The sequence below is a fragment of the Schistocerca serialis genome, chromosome 2 (genome assembly GCF_023864345.2).
Source record: "Schistocerca serialis cubense isolate TAMUIC-IGC-003099 chromosome 2, iqSchSeri2.2, whole genome shotgun sequence".
Classification (NCBI taxonomy): Eukaryota; Metazoa; Arthropoda; class Insecta; order Orthoptera; family Acrididae; genus Schistocerca; species Schistocerca serialis.
In genome coordinates this window covers 72,847,038-72,864,136 of record NC_064639.1, presented here as the reverse complement: position 1 = coordinate 72,864,136, position 17,099 = coordinate 72,847,038, and positions in this window count along the sequence as shown.

Genomic DNA, 17,099 nt, shown 5'->3' with positions numbered 1-17,099 from the left:
ACTCACAGGTGAGGTTCGAATCATAGATAGTTAGAGAGACAGTCCTCTTGTACTTAAGTCGGCATTGTGCCTTTTGTATTAAATTCGGATGCAATTTCTGTGTTTCATCGTCAATAAGAAGGTCCAAGGGATAGAGTAAACCTGAAGTGAAGCATCGGAATCTAAAACTGGACTCACAGCAGAGGTTCAAATCATAGAAATTTAGAGTGTCCGTCCTCTTGTACTTAAGTCGGCATTGTGCCTTTAGTATTAAATTCTGATGCAGTTTCTGTGTTTCATCGTCAATAAGAAGGTCCAAGGGATACAGTAAACCTGAAGTGAAGCATCGGAATCTAAAACTGGACTCACAGGAGAGGTTCAATCATAGAATGTTTGAGTGTCAGTCCTCTTGTACTTAAGACGGCATTGTGCCTTTTGTATTAAATTCGGATGCAATTTCTGTGTTTCATCATCAATAAGAAGTTTCAAGGTATTCAGTAAACCTGAAGTGAAGCATCGGAATCTAAAACTGGACTCACAGGAGAGGTTCAAATCATAGAAAATTAGAGTGTCAGTCCTCTAGTACTTATGTCGGCATTGTGCCTTATGTATTACATTCGGATGCAATTTCTGTGTTTCATCGTCAATAAGAAGGTCCAAGGGATACAGTGAACCTGAAGTGAAGCATCGGAATCTTAAACTGGACTCACAGGGCAGGTTCAAATCATAGTACGTTACAGTGTCAGTCCTCCTGTACTTAAGTCGGTATTGTGCCATTTGTATTAAATTCGGATGCAATTTCTGTGTTTCATTGTCAATAAGAAGGTCCAAGGGATACAGTAAACCTGAAGTGAAGCATCGGATTCTAAAACTGGACTCACAGGAGAGGTTCATATCATAGAAAGTTAGAGTGTCAGTCCTCTTGTACTTAAGTCGGCATTGTGCCTTTTGTGTTAAATTCGGATGCAATTTCTGTGTTTCATCGTCAATAAGAAGGTCCAAGAGATCGGTATCTAAAGCTGGACTCACAGGAGAGGTTCAAATCATGGAAAGTTAGAGTGTCAGTCCTCTTGAACTTAAGTCGACATTGTGCCTTTTGTATTAAGTTCAGATGCAATTTATGTGTTTCATTATCAATAAGTAGGTTCAAGGGATACAGTAAACATGAAGTGAAGCAGCGGAATCTAAAACTGGACTCACAGGATAGGTTCAAATCATAGTAAGTTAGAGTGTCACACCTCTTGTACTTCAGTCGGCATTGTGCATTTGTATTACATTCGGATGCCATTTCTGTGTTTCATCGTCAATAAGAAGGTCCAAGGCATACAGTAAACCTGAAGTGAAGCATCGGAATCTAAAACTGGACTCACAGGATAGGTTCAAATCATAGAATGATAGATTGTCAGTCCTCTTGTACTTAAGTCGGCATTGTGCCTTTTGTGTTAAATTCGGATGCATTTTCTGTGTTTCATCGTCAACAAGAAGGTCCAAGAGATCGTTATCTAAAGCTGGACTCACAGGAGAGGTTCAAATCATGGTAAGTTAGAGTGTCAGTCCTCTTGTACTTAAGTCGGCAATGTGCCTTTTGTATTAAATTCGGATGAAATTTCTGTGTTTCATCATCAATAAGAAGGTCCAAGGGATACAGTAAACATGAAGTGAAGCATCGGGATCTAAAACTGGACTCACAGGATAGGTTCAAATCATAGTAAGTTAGAGTGTCACTCCTCTTGTACTTAAGTCGGCATTGTGCCTTTTGGTTTAAATTCGAATGCAATTTCTGTGTTTCGTCGTCAATAAGAAGGTCCAAGGCATACAGTAAACCTGAAGTGAAGCATCGGAATCTAATACTGGACTCACATTATAGGTTCAAATCATAAATGATAGATTGTTATTCCTCTTGTACTTAAGCCGTCATTGTGATTTTTGTATTAAATTCGGATGCAATTTATGTGTTTCAACGTCAATAAGAAGGTCCAAGCGATACAGTAAACCTGAAGTGAAGCATCGGAATCTAAAAGTGGACTCACATATGAGGTTCGAGTCATAGAAAGTTAGAGTGACAGTCCTCTTGTACTTAAGTCGGCATTGTGCCTTTTGTATTAAATTCGGATGCAATTTCTGTGTTTCATCGTCAATAAGAAGTTCCAAGGGAAACAGTAAACCTGAAGTGAAGCATCGGAATCTAAAACTGGACTCACAGCAGAGGTTGAAATCATAGAAAGTTAGAGTGTCCGTCCTCTTGTACTTAAGTCGGCATTGTGCCTTTAGTATTAAATTCTGATGCAATTTCTGTGTTTCATCGTCAATAAGAAGGTCCAAGGTATACAGTAAACCTGAAGTGAAGCATCGGAATCTAAAACTGGACTCACAGGAGAGGTTCAATCATAGAATGTTTGAGTGTCAGTCCTGTTGTACTTAAGTCGGCATTGTGCCTTTTGTATTAAATTCGGATGCAATTTCTGTGTTTCATCGTCAATAAGAAGGTCCAAGGCATACAGTAAACCTGAAGTGAAGCATCGGAATCTAAAACTGGACTCACAGGATAGGTTCAAATCATAGAAAGATAGATTGTCAGTCCTCTTGTACTTAAGTCGGCATTGTGCCCTTTGTATTACATTCGGATGCAATTTCTGTATTTCATCGTCAATAAGAGGGCCCAAGAGATCGGTATCCAAAACTGGACTCACAGGAGCGGTTCAAATAATGGAAAGTTGGAGTGTCAGTCCTCTTGTACTTAAGTCGGCATTGTGCCTTTTGTATTAAATTCGGGTGCAATTTCTGTGTTTCATCGTCAATATGAAGGTCCCAGAAATACAGTAAACCTGAAGTGAAGCATCGGAATCTAAAACTGGACTCACAGGAGAGGTTCAATCATAGAAAGTTTGAGTGTCAGTCCTCTTGTACTTAAGACAGCATTGTGCCTTTTGTATTAAATTCGGATGCAATTTCTGTGTTTCATCGTCAATAAGAAGTTTCAAGGTATTCAGTAAACCTGAAGTGAAGCTTCGGAATCTAAAACTGGACTCACAGGAGAGGTTCAAATCATAGAAAATTAGAGTGTCAGTCCTCCAGTACTTATGTCGGCATTGTGCCTTATGTATTAAATTCGTATTCAATTTCTGTGTTTCATCGTCAATAAGAAGGTCCAAGGGATACAGTAAACCTGAAGGGAAGCATCGAATTCTTAAACTGGACTCATAGGGCAGGTTCAAATCATAGTAAGTTAGAGTGTCAGTTCTCCAGTACTTAAGTCGGCATTGTGCTTTTTGTATTAAATTTGGATGCAATTTCTGTGTTTCATTGTCAATAAGAAGGTCCAAGGGATACAGTAAACCTGAAGTGAAGCATCGGAAATTAAAACTGGACTCACAGGAGAGGTTCAAATCATAGAAAGTTAGAATGTAAGTCCTCTTGTACTTAAGTCGGCATTGTGCCTTTTGTATTAAATTCGGATGCAATTTCTGTGTTTCATCGTCAATAAGAAGGTCCAAGGGATACAGTAAACCTGAAGTGCAACATCGGAATCTAAAACTGGACTCACAGGAGAGGTTCAAATCATAGAATGTTAGAGTGTCAGTCCTCCTGTACTTAAGGCGGCATTGTGCCTTTTGTATTAAATTCGGATGCAATTTCTGTGTTTCATCGTCAATTAGAAGGTCCCAGGGATACAGTAAACCAGAAGAGAAGCATCCGAATCTGAAACTGGACTCACAGGTGAGGTTCAAATCATTGAAAGTTGGAGTGTCTGTCCTCTTGTACTTAACTCGGCATTGTGCCTTTTGAATTTAATTCCGATGCAATTCTGTGCCTCATCGTTAATAAGAAGGTCCAAGGTACAAAGTAAACCTGAAGTGAAGCATCGGAATCTAAAACTGGACTCACAGGATAGGTTCAAATCATAGAATATTAGAGTGTCATAGAAAGTTTGAGTGTCAGTCCTCCTGTACCTAAGTCAGCATTGTTTCTTTTGTATTAAATTCGGATGGAATTTCTGTGCTTCATCGTCAATAAGAAGGTCCAAGGGATACAGTAAGCCTGAAGTGAAGCATCGGAATCTAAAACTGGACTCACAGGATAGGTTCAAATCATAGTAAGTTAGAGTGTCACACCTCTTGTACTTCAGTCGGCATTGTGCATTTGTATTACATTCGGATGCCATTTCTGTGTTTCATCGTCAATAAGAAGGTCCAAGGCATACAGTAAACCTGAAGTGAAGCATCGGAATCTAAAACTGGACTCACAGGATAGGTTCAAATCATAGAATGATAGATTGTCAGTCCTCTTGTACTTAAGTCGGCATTGTGCCTTTTGTGTTAAATTCGGATGCAATTTCTGTGTTTCATCGTCAACAAGAAGGTCCAAGAGATCGTTATCTAAAACTGGACTCACAGGAGAGGTTCAAATCATGGTAAGTTAGAGTGTCAGTCCTCTTGTACTTAAGTCGGCATTGTGCCTTTTGTATTAAATTCGAATGAAATTTCTGTGTTTCATCATCAATAAGAAGGTCCAAGGGATACAGTAAACATGAAGTGAAGCATCGGGATCTAAAACTGGACTCACAGGATAGGTTCAAATCATAGTAAGTTAGAGTGTCACTCCACTTGTACATAAGTCGGCATTGTGCCTTTTGGTTTAAATTCGAATGCAATTTCTGTGTTTCGTCGTCAATAAGAAGGTCCAAGGCATACAGTAAACCTGAAGTGAAGCATCGGAATCTAATACTGGACTCACATTATAGGTTCAAATCATAAATGATAGATTGTTATTCCTCTTGTACTTAAGCCGTCATTGTGATTTTTGTATTAAATTCGGATGCAATTTATGTGTTTCAACGTCAATAAGAAGGTCCAAGCGATACAGTAAACCTGAAGTGAAGCATCGGAATCTAAAAGTGGACTCACATATGAGGTTCGAGTCATAGAAAGTTAGAGTGACAGTCCTCTTGTACTTAAGTCGGCATTGTGCCTTTTGTATTAAATTCGGATGCAATTTCTGTGTTTCATCGTCAATAAGAAGTTCCAAGGGAAACAGTAAACCTGAAGTGAAGCATCGGAATCTAAAACTGGACTCACAGCAGAGGTTGAAATCATAGAAAGTTAGAGTGTCCGTCCTCTTGTACTTAAGTCGGCATTGTGCCTTTAGTATTAAATTCTGATGCAATTTCTGTGTTTCATCGTCAATAAGAAGGTCCAAGGTATACAGTAAACCTGAAGTGAAGCATCGGAATCTAAAACTGGACTCACAGGAGAGGTTCAATCATAGAATGTTTGAGTGTCAGTCCTGTTGTACTTAAGTCGGCATTGTGCCTTTTGTATTAAATTCGGATGCAATTTCTGTGTTTCATCGTCAATAAGAAGGTCCAAGGCATACAGTAAACCTGAAGTGAAGCATCGGAATCTAAAACTGGACTCACAGTAGCGGTTCAAATAATGGAAAGTTGGAGTGTCAGTCCTCTTGTACTTAAGTCGGCATTGTGCCTTTTGTATTAAATTCGGGTGCAATTTCTGTGTTTCATCGTCAATATGAAGGTCCCAGAAATACAGTAAACCTGAAGTGAAGCATCGGAATCTAAAACTGGACTCACAGGAGAGGTTCAATCATAGAAAGTTTGAGTGTCAGTCCTCTTGTACTTAAGACAGCATTGTGCCTTTTGTATTAAATTCGGATGCAATTTCTGTGTTTCATCGTCAATAAGAAGTTTCAAGGTATTCAGTAAACCTGAAGTGAAGCTTCGGAATCTAAAACTGGACTCACAGGAGAGGTTCAAATCATAGAAAATTAGAGTGTCAGTCCTCCAGTACTTATGTCGGCATTGTGCCTTATGTATTAAATTCGTATTCAATTTCTGTGTTTCATCGTCAATAAGAAGGTCCAAGGGATACAGTAAACCTGAAGGGAAGCATCGAATTCTTAAACTGGACTCATAGGGCAGGTTCAAATCATAGTAAGTTAGAGTGTCAGTTCTCCAGTACTTAAGTCGGCATTGTGCTTTTTGTATTAAATTTGGATGCAATTTCTGTGTTTCATTGTCAATAAGGAGGTCCAAGGGATACAGTAAACCTGAAGTGAAGCATCGGAAATTAAAACTGGACTCACAGGAGAGGTTCAAATCATAGAAAGTTAGAATGTAAGTCCTCTTGTACTTAAGTCGGCATTGTGCCTTTTGTATTAAATTCGGATGCAATTTCTGTGTTTCATCGTCAATAAGAAGGTCCAAGGGATACAGTAAACCTGAAGTGCAACATCGGAATCTAAAACTGGACTCACAGGAGAGGTTCAAATCATAGAATGTTAGAGTGTCAGTCCTCCTGTACTTAAGGCGGCATTGTGCCTTTTGTATTAAATTCGGATGCAATTTCTGTGTTTCATCGTCAATTAGAAGGTCCCAGGGATACAGTAAACCAGAAGAGAAGCATCCGAATCTGAAACTGGACTCACAGGTGAGGTTCAAATCATTGAAAGTTGGAGTGTCTGTCCTCTTGTACTTAACTCGGCATTGTGCCTTTTGAATTTAATTCCGATGCAATTCTGTGCCTCATCGTTAATAAGAAGGTCCAAGGTACAAAGTAAACCTGAAGTGAAGCATCGGAATCTAAAACTGGACTCACAGGATAGGTTCAAATCATAGAATATTAGAGTGTCATAGAAAGTTTGAGTGTCAGTCCTCCTGTACCTAAGTCAGCATTGTTTCTTTTGTATTAAATTCGGATGGAATTTCTGTGCTTCATCGTCAATAAGAAGGTCCAAGGGATACAGTAAACCTGAAGTGAAGCATCGGAATCTAAAACTGGACTCACAGGAGAGGTTAAAAGCATAGAAAGTTAGAGTGTCAGTCCTCTCGTACGTAAGTCGGCATTGTGCCTTTTGCATTAAATTCTGATGCAATTTCTGTGTTTCATTGTCAATAAGAAGGTCCAAGTTATACAGTAAACCTGAAGTGGAGCATCAGAATCTAAAACCGGACTCGCAGGTGAGGATCAAATCATAGAAAGTTAGAGTGTCAGTTCTCCCATACTTAAGTCGGCATTGTGCCTTTTGTATTAAATTCGGATGCGATTTCTGTGTTTCATCGTCAATAAGAAGGTCCAAGGTATACAGTAAATCTGAAGTGAAGCATCGGAATCTAAAACTGGCCTCACAGGTGAGGTTCGAATCATAGAAAGTTAGAGTGTCAATCCTCTTGAACTTAAGTCGGCATTGTGCCTTTTGTATTAAACTCGGTTGCAATTTCCGTGTTTCATCGTCAATAAGAAGGTCCAAGGGATGCAGTAAACCTGAAGTGAAGCATCGGAATCTAAAACTGGACTCACAGCAGAGGTCAAATCATAGAAAGTTAGAGTGTCAGTCCTCTTGTACTTAAGTCGGCATTGTGCCTTATGTATTAAATTCGGATGCAATTTCTGTGTCTCATCGTCAATAAGAAGGTCCAAGTGATACAGTAAGCCTGAAGTGAAGCATCGGAATCTAAAACTGGACTCACAGGAGAGGTTCAAATCATAGAAAGTTTGAGTGTCGGTCCTCTTGTACTTAAGTCAGCATTCTGCCTTTTGTATTACATTCGGATGCAATATCTGTGTTTCATCGTCAATAAGAAGGTCCACGGGGTACAGTATACCTAAAGTGATGCATCGGAATCTAAAACTGGACTCACAGGAGAGGTTCAAATCATATAAAGTTTGAGTGTCAGTCCTCTTGTACATAAGTCGGCATTGTGCCTTTTGTATTACGAGAACAGTTCAATAAGTAATGCAACACATTTTTTTTCTGAAACAGGAGTTGTTTTATTCAGCATTGAAATACACCAGGTTATTCCCCAATCTTTTAGCTACACAACACTATTTTTCAACGTAATCTCCATTCAATGCTACGGCCTTACGCCACCTTGAAATGAGGGCCTGTATCCGACGGTGCGAGATCGGGGCTGTAGTGTGCATGAGGAAGAACAGTCCACTGAAGTTTTGTGAGCTCCTCTCGGGTGCGAAGACTTGTGTGAGGTCTTGCGTTGTCATGAAGAAGGAGAAGTTCCTTCAGATTTTTGTGCCTACGAACACGCTGAAGTCGTTTCTTCAATTTCTGAAGAGTAGCACAATCCACATCAGAGTTGATCGTTTGACCATGGGGAAGGACATCGAACAGAATAACCCCTTCAGCGGTGCAGAAGACTGTAACCATGACTTTACCGGCTGAGGGTATGGCTTTAAACTTTTTCTTGGTGGGGAAGTTGATGTGGCGCCACTCCATTGATCGCCGTTTTGTTTCAGGTTCGAAATGATGAACCCATGTTTCATCGCCTGTAACAATCTTTGAACAGAAATTGTCACCCTCAGCCACATGACGAGCAAGCAATTCCGCACAGATGGTTCTCCTTTGCTCTTTATGGTGTTCGGTTAGACAACGAGGGACCCAGCGGGAACAAACCTTTGAAGATCCAAACTGGTGAACAATTGTGCAGCACTACCAAAAGAGATATCAAGTTGAGCATTGAGTTGTTTGATGGTGATCCGTCGATCATCTCGAACGAGTGTGTTCGCACGCTCCGCCATTGCAGGAGTCAGCTCAGCACGGCCGGCCCGCACGCGGGAGATCAGACAGTCTTGCTTGACCTTGCGGCGATGATGACACACGCTTTGCCCAACGACTCACCGTGCTTTTGTCCACTGCCAGATCACCGTAGACATACTGCAAGCGCCTATGAATATCTGATATGCCCTGGTTTTCCGCCAAAAGAAACTCAATCACTGCCCGTTGTTTGCAACGCACATCCGTTACAGACGCCATTTTAACAGCTCCGTAGAGCGCTGCCACATGTCGGAAGTCAATGAAATTATACGAGACGAAGCGGGAATGTTTGAAAATATCCCACAAGAAATTTCCGGTTCTTTCAACCAAAATTGGGCGAGAAAAAAAATGTGTTACATTACTTATTGAACTGCCCTTGTAAATTCGGATGCAATTTCTGTGTTTCATCGTCAATAAGAAGGTCCAAGGGATACAGTAAACCTGAAGTGAAGTATTGGAATCTAAAACTGGACTCACAGGAGAGGTTCAAATCATAGAATGATAGAGTGTCAGTCCTCTTGTACTTAAGTCGGAATTGTGCCTGTTGTATTGAATTCGGATGCAATTTCTGTGTTTCATCGTCAATAAGAAGGTCCAAGGTATTCAGTAAACCTGAAGTGAAGCATCGGAATCTAAAACTGGACTCACTGGAGAGGTTCAAATCACAGAAAATTAGAGTGTCAGTCCTCTTGTACTTATGTGGGCATTGTGCCTTTTGTATTAAATTCGGATGCAATTTCCGTGTTTCATCGTCAATAACAAGGTCCAAGGTATTCAGTAAACCTGAAGTGAAGCATCGGAATCTAAAACTGGACTCACAGGAGAGGTTCAAAACATAGAGTGTTAGAGTGTCAGTCCTCTTGTTCTTAAGTCGGCATTGTGCCTTTTGTATTAAATTCGGATGCGATTTCTGTGTTTCATCGTCAATAAGAAGGTCCAAGGTGTTCAGTAAACCTGAAGTGAAGCATCGGAATCTAAAACTGGACTCACAGGACAGGTTCAAATCATAGAATGTTAGAGTGCCAGTCCTCCTGTACTTAAGTCAGCATTGTGCCTTTTGCATTAAAGTCGGATGCAAATTCTGTGTATCATCATCAATATGAAGGTCCCAAGGATACAGTAAGCCTGAAGTGAAGCATCGGAATCAAAACTGGACTCACAGGAGAGGTTCAAATCATAGATTGTTAGAGTGTCAGTCATCTTGTACTTAAGTCGGCATTGTGTTTTTGTATTACATTCGGATGCAATTTCTGTGTTTCATCGTCAATAAGAACGTCCAAAGGATACAGTAAACCTGAAGTAAAGCAACGGAATCTAAAACTGGACTCACAGGAGAGATTCAAATCATAGAAAGTTAGATTGTCAGTCCTCTTGTACTTAGGTCGGCATAGTGCATTTTGTATTAAATTCAGATGCAATTTCTGTGTTTCATCGTCAATAAGATGGTTCAAGGGATACAGTAGACCTGAAGTGCAGCATCGGAATCTAAAACTGGACTCACAGGAGAGGTTCATATCATAGAAAGTTAGAGTGTCAGTCCTCTTGTAGTTAAGTCGGCATTATGCCTGTTGTATTGAATTCGGATGCAATTTCTGTGTTTCATCGTCAATAAGAAGGTCCAAGGGATACAGTAAACCTGAAGTGAAGCATCGGGATCTAAAACAGGACTCACAGGAGAGGTTCAAACCATAGAAAGTTAGAGTGTCAGTCCTGTTGTACTTAAGTCGGCATTGTGCCTTTTGTATTCAATTCAGATGCAATTTCTGTGTTTCATCGTCAATAAAAAGGTCCAAGGGATACAGTAATCCTGAATTGAAGCATCGGAATCTTAAACTGGACTCACAAGAGAGGTTCAAATCATAGAAAGTTAGAGTGTCAGTCCTCTTGTACCTAAGTTGGCATTGTGCCTTTTGTAATAAATTCGTATGCAATTTCTGTGTTTCATCGTCAATAAGAAGGTCCAAGGGATACAGTTAACCTGAAGTGATGCATCGGAATCTAAAACGGGACTCACAGGAGAGGTTCAAATCATAGTATGTTAGAGTGTCAGTCCTCCTGTACTCCAGTCAGCATTGGGCCTTTTGTATTAAATTCGGATGCAATTTCTGTGTTTCATCGTCAATAAGAAGGTCCCAGGGATACGGTTAGCCTGAGGTGAAGCATCCGAATCTAAAACTGGACTCACACGATAGGTTCAAATCATAGAAAGTTAGAGTGTCAATCCTCTTGTACATAAGTCGGCATTGTGCCTTTTGTATTAAATTCGGATGCAATTTCTGTGTTTCATAGTCCATAAGAAGGTGCAATGTGTACAGTAAACCTGTAGTGAAGCATAGGAATCTAAAAGTGGACTCACAGGCGAGGTTCAAATCATAGAAAGTTGGAGTGTCAGTCCTCTTGTACTTAGGTCGGCATTGTGCATTATGTATTCAATTCGGATGCAATTTCTGTGTTTCATCGTCAATAAAATGGTCCAAGGGATACAGTAATCCTGAAGTGAAGCATCGGAATCTTAAACTGGACTCACAGGAGAGTTTCGAATCATAGAAAGTTAGAGTGTCAGTCCTCTTGTACCTAAGATGGCATTGTGCCTGTTGTAATAAATTCGTATGCAATTTCTGTGTTTCATCGTCAATAAGAAGGTGCAAGGGATACAGTAAACCTGAAATGACGCATTGGAATCTAAAACTGGACTCACAGGAGAGGTTCAAATCATAGATTGTTAGAGTGTCAGTCATCTTGTACTTAAGTCGGCATTGTGTTTTTGTATTACATTCGGATGCAATTTCTGTGTTTCATCGTCAATAAGAACGTCCAAAGGATACAGTAAACCTGAAGTAAAGCAACGGAATCTAAAACTGGACTCACAGGAGAGATTCAAATCATAGAAAGTTAGATTGTCAGTCCTCTTGTACTTAGGTCGGCATAGTGCATTTTGTATTAAATTCAGATGCAATTTCTGTGTTTCATCGTCAATAAGATGGTTCAAGGGATACAGTAGACCTGAAGTGCAGCATCGGAATCTAAAACTGGACTCACAGGAGAGGTTCATATCATAGAAAGTTAGAGTGTCAGTCCTCTTGTAGTTAAGTCGGCATTATGCCTTTTGTATTAAATTCGGATGCAATTTCTCTGTTTCATCGTCAATAAGAAGGTGCGAGGTATACAGTGAACCTGAAGTGAACCATTGGAATCTAAAACTGGACTCACAGGAGAGTTTCAAATCATAAAAAGTTAGAGAGTCAGTCCTCTTGTACTTAAGTCGGCATTGTGCTTTTGTATTAAATACGGATGCAATTTCTGTGTTTCATCGTCTATAAGAAGGTCCAAGGGATACAGTAAACCAGAAGTGTAGCATCGGAATCTAAAACTGGACTCACAGGAGGGGTTCAAATCATAGAAAGTTATTGTGTCAGTCCTCTTGTACTTAAGGCGGCATTGTGCCTTTTGTATTAAATTCAGATGCAATTTCTGTGTTTCATCGTCAATAAGATGGTCCAAGGGATACAGTAAACCTGAAGTGAAGCATTTGAATCTAAAACTGGACTCACAGGAGAGGTTCAAAACATAGAAAGTTAGAGTGTCAGTCATCTTGTACTTAGGTGGGCATTGTGTTCTTGTATTAAATTCGGATGCAATTTCTGTGTTTCAACGTCAATAAGAATGTCCAAGGGATACTGTAAACCTGAAGTGAAGCAACCGAATCTAAAACAGGACTCACAGAAGAATTTCAAATCATAGAAAGTTAGATTGTCAGTCCTCTTGTACTTAAGTCGGCATTGTGCCTTTTGTATTAAATTCGGATGCAATTTCTGTGTTTCATCGTCAATAAGAAGATCCAAGGGATACAGTAAACCTGAAGTGAAGAGTCAGAATCTAAAACTGGACTCACAGGAGAGGTTCATATCATAGAAAGTTAGAGTGTCAGTCCACTTGTACTTAAATCGGCATTGTGCCTTTTGTATTAAATTCGGATGCAATATCTGTGTTTCATCGTAAATAAGAAGGTCCAAGGTATACAGTAGACCTGAAGTGAAGCATCGGAATCTAAAACTGGACTTACAGGAGAGGTTCAAATCATAGAAAGTTAGGGTGTCAGTCCTCTTGTACTTAAGTCGGCATTGTGCCTTTTGTATTAAATTCGGATGCAATTTCTGTGTTTCATCGTCAATAAGAAGGTCCAAGGGATACAGTAAACCTGAAGTGAAGCATCGGAATCTTAAATTGAACTCACAGGAGAGGTTCGAATCATAGAAATTTAGAGTGTCAGTTCTCTTGTACTTAAGTCGGCATTGTGCCTTTTGTATTAAATTCGGATGCAATTTCTGTCTTTCATCGTCAATAAAAAGGTCCCAGTGATACAGTAAACCTGATGTGAAGCATCGGAATCTTAAACTGGACTCACAGGAGAGGTTCGAATCATAGAAAGTTGGAGTGTCAGTCCCCTTGTACTTAAGTCGGCATTGTGCCCTTTGTATTAAAATCGGATGCAATATCTGTGTTTCTTCGTCAATAAGAAGGTCTAAGGGATACAGTAAACATGAAGTGAAACTTCGGGATCTAAAACTGGACTCACAGGAGAGGTTCAAATCATAGAAAGTTAACGTGTCAATCCTCTTGTACTTATGTCGGCATTCTGCAGTTTGTATCACATTCAGTTGCAATTTCTGTGTTTCATCGTCAATAAGAAGGTGCAAGGGATACAGTAAACCTGAAGTGAAGCATTTGAATCTAAAACTGGACTCACAGGAGAGGTTCAAATCATAGAAAGTTAGAGTGTCAGTCATCTTGTACTTAAGTCGGCATTGTGTTTTTGTATTAAATTCGGATGCAAATTCTGTGTTTCAACGTCAATAAGAAGGTCCAAGGTATACAGTAAGCCTGAAGTGAAGCATCGGAATCTAAAACTGGACTCACAGGAGAGGTTCAAATCATAGAAAGTTTGAGTGTCGGTCCTCTTGTACTTAAGTCAGCATTGTGCCTTTTGTATTACATTCGGATGCAATATCTGTGTTTCATCGTCAACAAGAAGGTCCAAGGGGTACAGTAAACCTAAAGTGAAGCATCGGAATCTAAAACTGGACTCACAGGAGAGGTTCAAATCATATGAAGTTTGAGTGTCAGTCCTCTTGTACATAAGTCGGCATTGTGCTTTTTGTATTACGAGAACAGTTCAATAAGTAATGCAACACATTTTTTTTCTGAAACAGGGGTTGTTTTATTCAGCATTGAAATACACCAGGTTATTCCCCAATCTTTTAGCTACACAACACTATTTTTCAACGTAATCTCCATTCAATGCTACGGCCTTACGCCACCTTGAAATGAGGGCCTGTATCCGACGGTGCGAGATCGAGGCTGTAGTGTGCATGAGGAAGAACAGTCCACTGAAGTTTTGTGAGCTCCTCTCGGGTGCGAAGACTTGTGTGAGGTCTTGCATTGTCATGAAGAAGGAGAAGTTCCTTCAGATTTTTGTGCCTACGAACACGCTGAAGTCGTTTCTTCAATTTCTGAAGAGTAACACAATCCACATCAGAGTTGATCGTTTGACCATGGGGAAGGACATCGAACAGAATAACCCCTTCAGCGGTGCAGAAGACTGTAACCATGACTTTACCGGCTGAGGGTATGGCTTTAAACTTTTTCTTGGTGGGGAAGTGGATGTGGCGCCACTCCATTGATCGCCGTTTTGTTTCAGGTTCGAAATGATGAACCCATGTTTCATCGCCTGTAACAATCTTTGACAAGAAATTGTCACCCTCTGCCACATGACGAGCAAGCAATTCCGCACAGATGGTTCTCCTTTGCTCTTTATGGTGTTCGGTTAGAATACGAGGGACCCAGCGGGAACAAACCTTTGAAGATCCAAACTGGTGAACAATTGTGCAGCACTACCAAAAGAGATATCAAGTTGAGCATTGAGTTGTTTGATGGTGATCCGTCGATCATCTCGAACGAGTGTGTTCGCACGCTCCGCCATTGCAGGAGTCAGCTCAGCACGGCCGGCCCGCACGCGGGAGATCAGACAGTCTTGCTTGACCTTGCGGCGATGATGACACACGCTTTGCCCAACGACTCACCGTGCTTTTGTCCACTGCCAGATCACCGTAGACATACTGCAAGCGCCTATGAATATCTGATATGCCCTGGTTTTCCACCAAAAGAAACTCGATCACTGCCCGTTGTTTGCAACGCACATCCGTTACAGACGCCATTTTAACAGCTCCGTAGAGCGCTGCCACTGGTCGGAAGTCAATGAAACTATACGAGAGCAAGCGGGAATGTTTGAAAATATCCCACAAGAAATTTCCGGTTTTTTCAACCAAAATTGGCCGAGAAAAAAAATGTGTTGCATTACTTATTGAACTGCCCTCGTAAATTCGGATGCAATTTCTGTGTTTCATCGTCAATAAGAAGGTCCAAGGTATTCAGTAAACCTAAAGTGAAGCATCGGAATCTAAAACTGGACTCACAGGAGAGGTTCAAATCATAGCAAATTAGAAGGTCAGTCCTCTTGTACTTAAGTCGGCATTGGTCCTTTTGTATTAAATTCGGATGCAATTACGGTGTTTCATCGTCAATAAGAAGGTCCAAGGGATACAGTAAACCTGAAGTGAAGCATCGGAAATTAAAACTGGACTCACAGGAGAGGTTCAAATCATAGAAAGTTAGAATGTAAGTCCTCTTGTTCTTAAGTCGGCATTGTGCCTTTTGTATTAAATTCGGATGCGATTTCTGTGTTTCATCGTCAATAAGAAGGTCCAAGGTGTTCAGTAAACCTGAAGTGAAGCATCGGAATCTAAAACTGGACTCACAGGACAGGTTCAAATCATAGAATGTTAGAGTGCCAGTCCTCCTGTACTTAAGTCAGCATTGTGCCTTTTGCATTAAAGTCGGATGCAAATTCTGTGTATCATCATCAATATGAAGGTCCCAAGGATACAGTAAGCCTGAAGTGAAGCATCGGAATCAAAACTGGACTCACAGGAGAGGTTCAAATCATAGATTGTTAGAGTGTCAGTCATCTTGTACTTAAGTCGGCATTGTGTTTTTGTATTACATTCGGATGCAATTTCTGTGTTTCATCGTCAATAAGAACGTCCAAAGGATACAGTAAACCTGAAGTAAAGCAACGGAATCTAAAACTGGACTCACAGGAGAGATTCAAATCATAGAAAGTTAGATTGTCAGTCCTCTTGTACTTAGGTCGGCATAGTGCATTTTGTATTAAATTCAGATGCAATTTCTGTGTTTCATCGTCAATAAGATGGTTCAAGGGATACAGTAGACCTGAAGTGCAGCATCGGAATCTAAAACTGGACTCACAGGAGAGGTTCATATCATAGAAAGTTAGAGTGTCAGTCCTCTTGTAGTTAAGTCGGCATTATGCCTGTTGTATTGAATTCGGATGCAATTTCTGTGTTTCATCGTCAATAAGAAGGTCCAAGGGATACAGTAAACCTGAAGTGAAGCATCGGGATCTAAAACAGGACTCACAGGAGAGGTTCAAACCATAGAAAGTTAGAGTGTCAGTCCTGTTGTACTTAAGTCGGCATTGTGCCTTTTGTATTCAATTCAGATGCAATTTCTGTGTTTCATCGTCAATAAAAAGGTCCAAGGGATACAGTAATCCTGAATTGAAGCATCGGAATCTTAAACTGGACTCACAAGAGAGGTTCAAATCATAGAAAGTTAGAGTGTCAGTCCTCTTGTACCTAAGTTGGCATTGTGCCTTTTGTAATAAATTCGTATGCAATTTCTGTGTTTCATCGTCAATAAGAAGGTCCAAGGGATACAGTTAACCTGAAGTGATGCATCGGAATCTAAAACGGGACTCACAGGAGAGGTTCAAGTCATAGTATGTTAGAGTGTCAGTCCTCCTGTACTCCAGTCAGCATTGGGCCTTTTGTATTAAATTCGGATGCAATTTCTGTGTTTCATCGTCAATAAGAAGGTCCCAGGGATACGGTTAACCTGAGGTGAAGCATCCGAATCTAAAACTGGACTCACACGATAGGTTCAAATCATAGAAAGTTAGAGTGTCAATCCTCTTGTACATAAGTCGGCATTGTGCCTTTTGTATTAAATTCGGATGCAATTTCTGTGTTTCATAGTCCATAAGAAGGTGCAATGTGTACAGTAAACCTGTAGTGAAGCATAGGAATCTAAAAGTGGACTCACAGGCGAGGTTCAAATCATAGAAAGTTGGAGTGTCAGTCCTCTTGTACTTAGGTCGGCATTGTGCATTATGTATTCAATTCGGATGCAATTTCTGTGTTTCATCGTCAATAAAATGGTCCAAGGGATACAGTAATCCTGAAGTGAAGCATCGGAATCTTAAACTGGACTCACAGGAGAGTTTCGAATCATAGAAAGTTAGAGTGTCAGTCCTCTTGTACCTAAGTTGGCATTGTGCCTGTTGTAATAAATTCGTATGCAATTTCTGTGTTTCATCGTCAATAAGAAGGTGCAAGGGATACAGTAAACCTGAAATGACGCATTGGAATCTAAAACTGGACTCACAGGAGAGGTTCAAATCATAGATTGTTAGAGTGTCA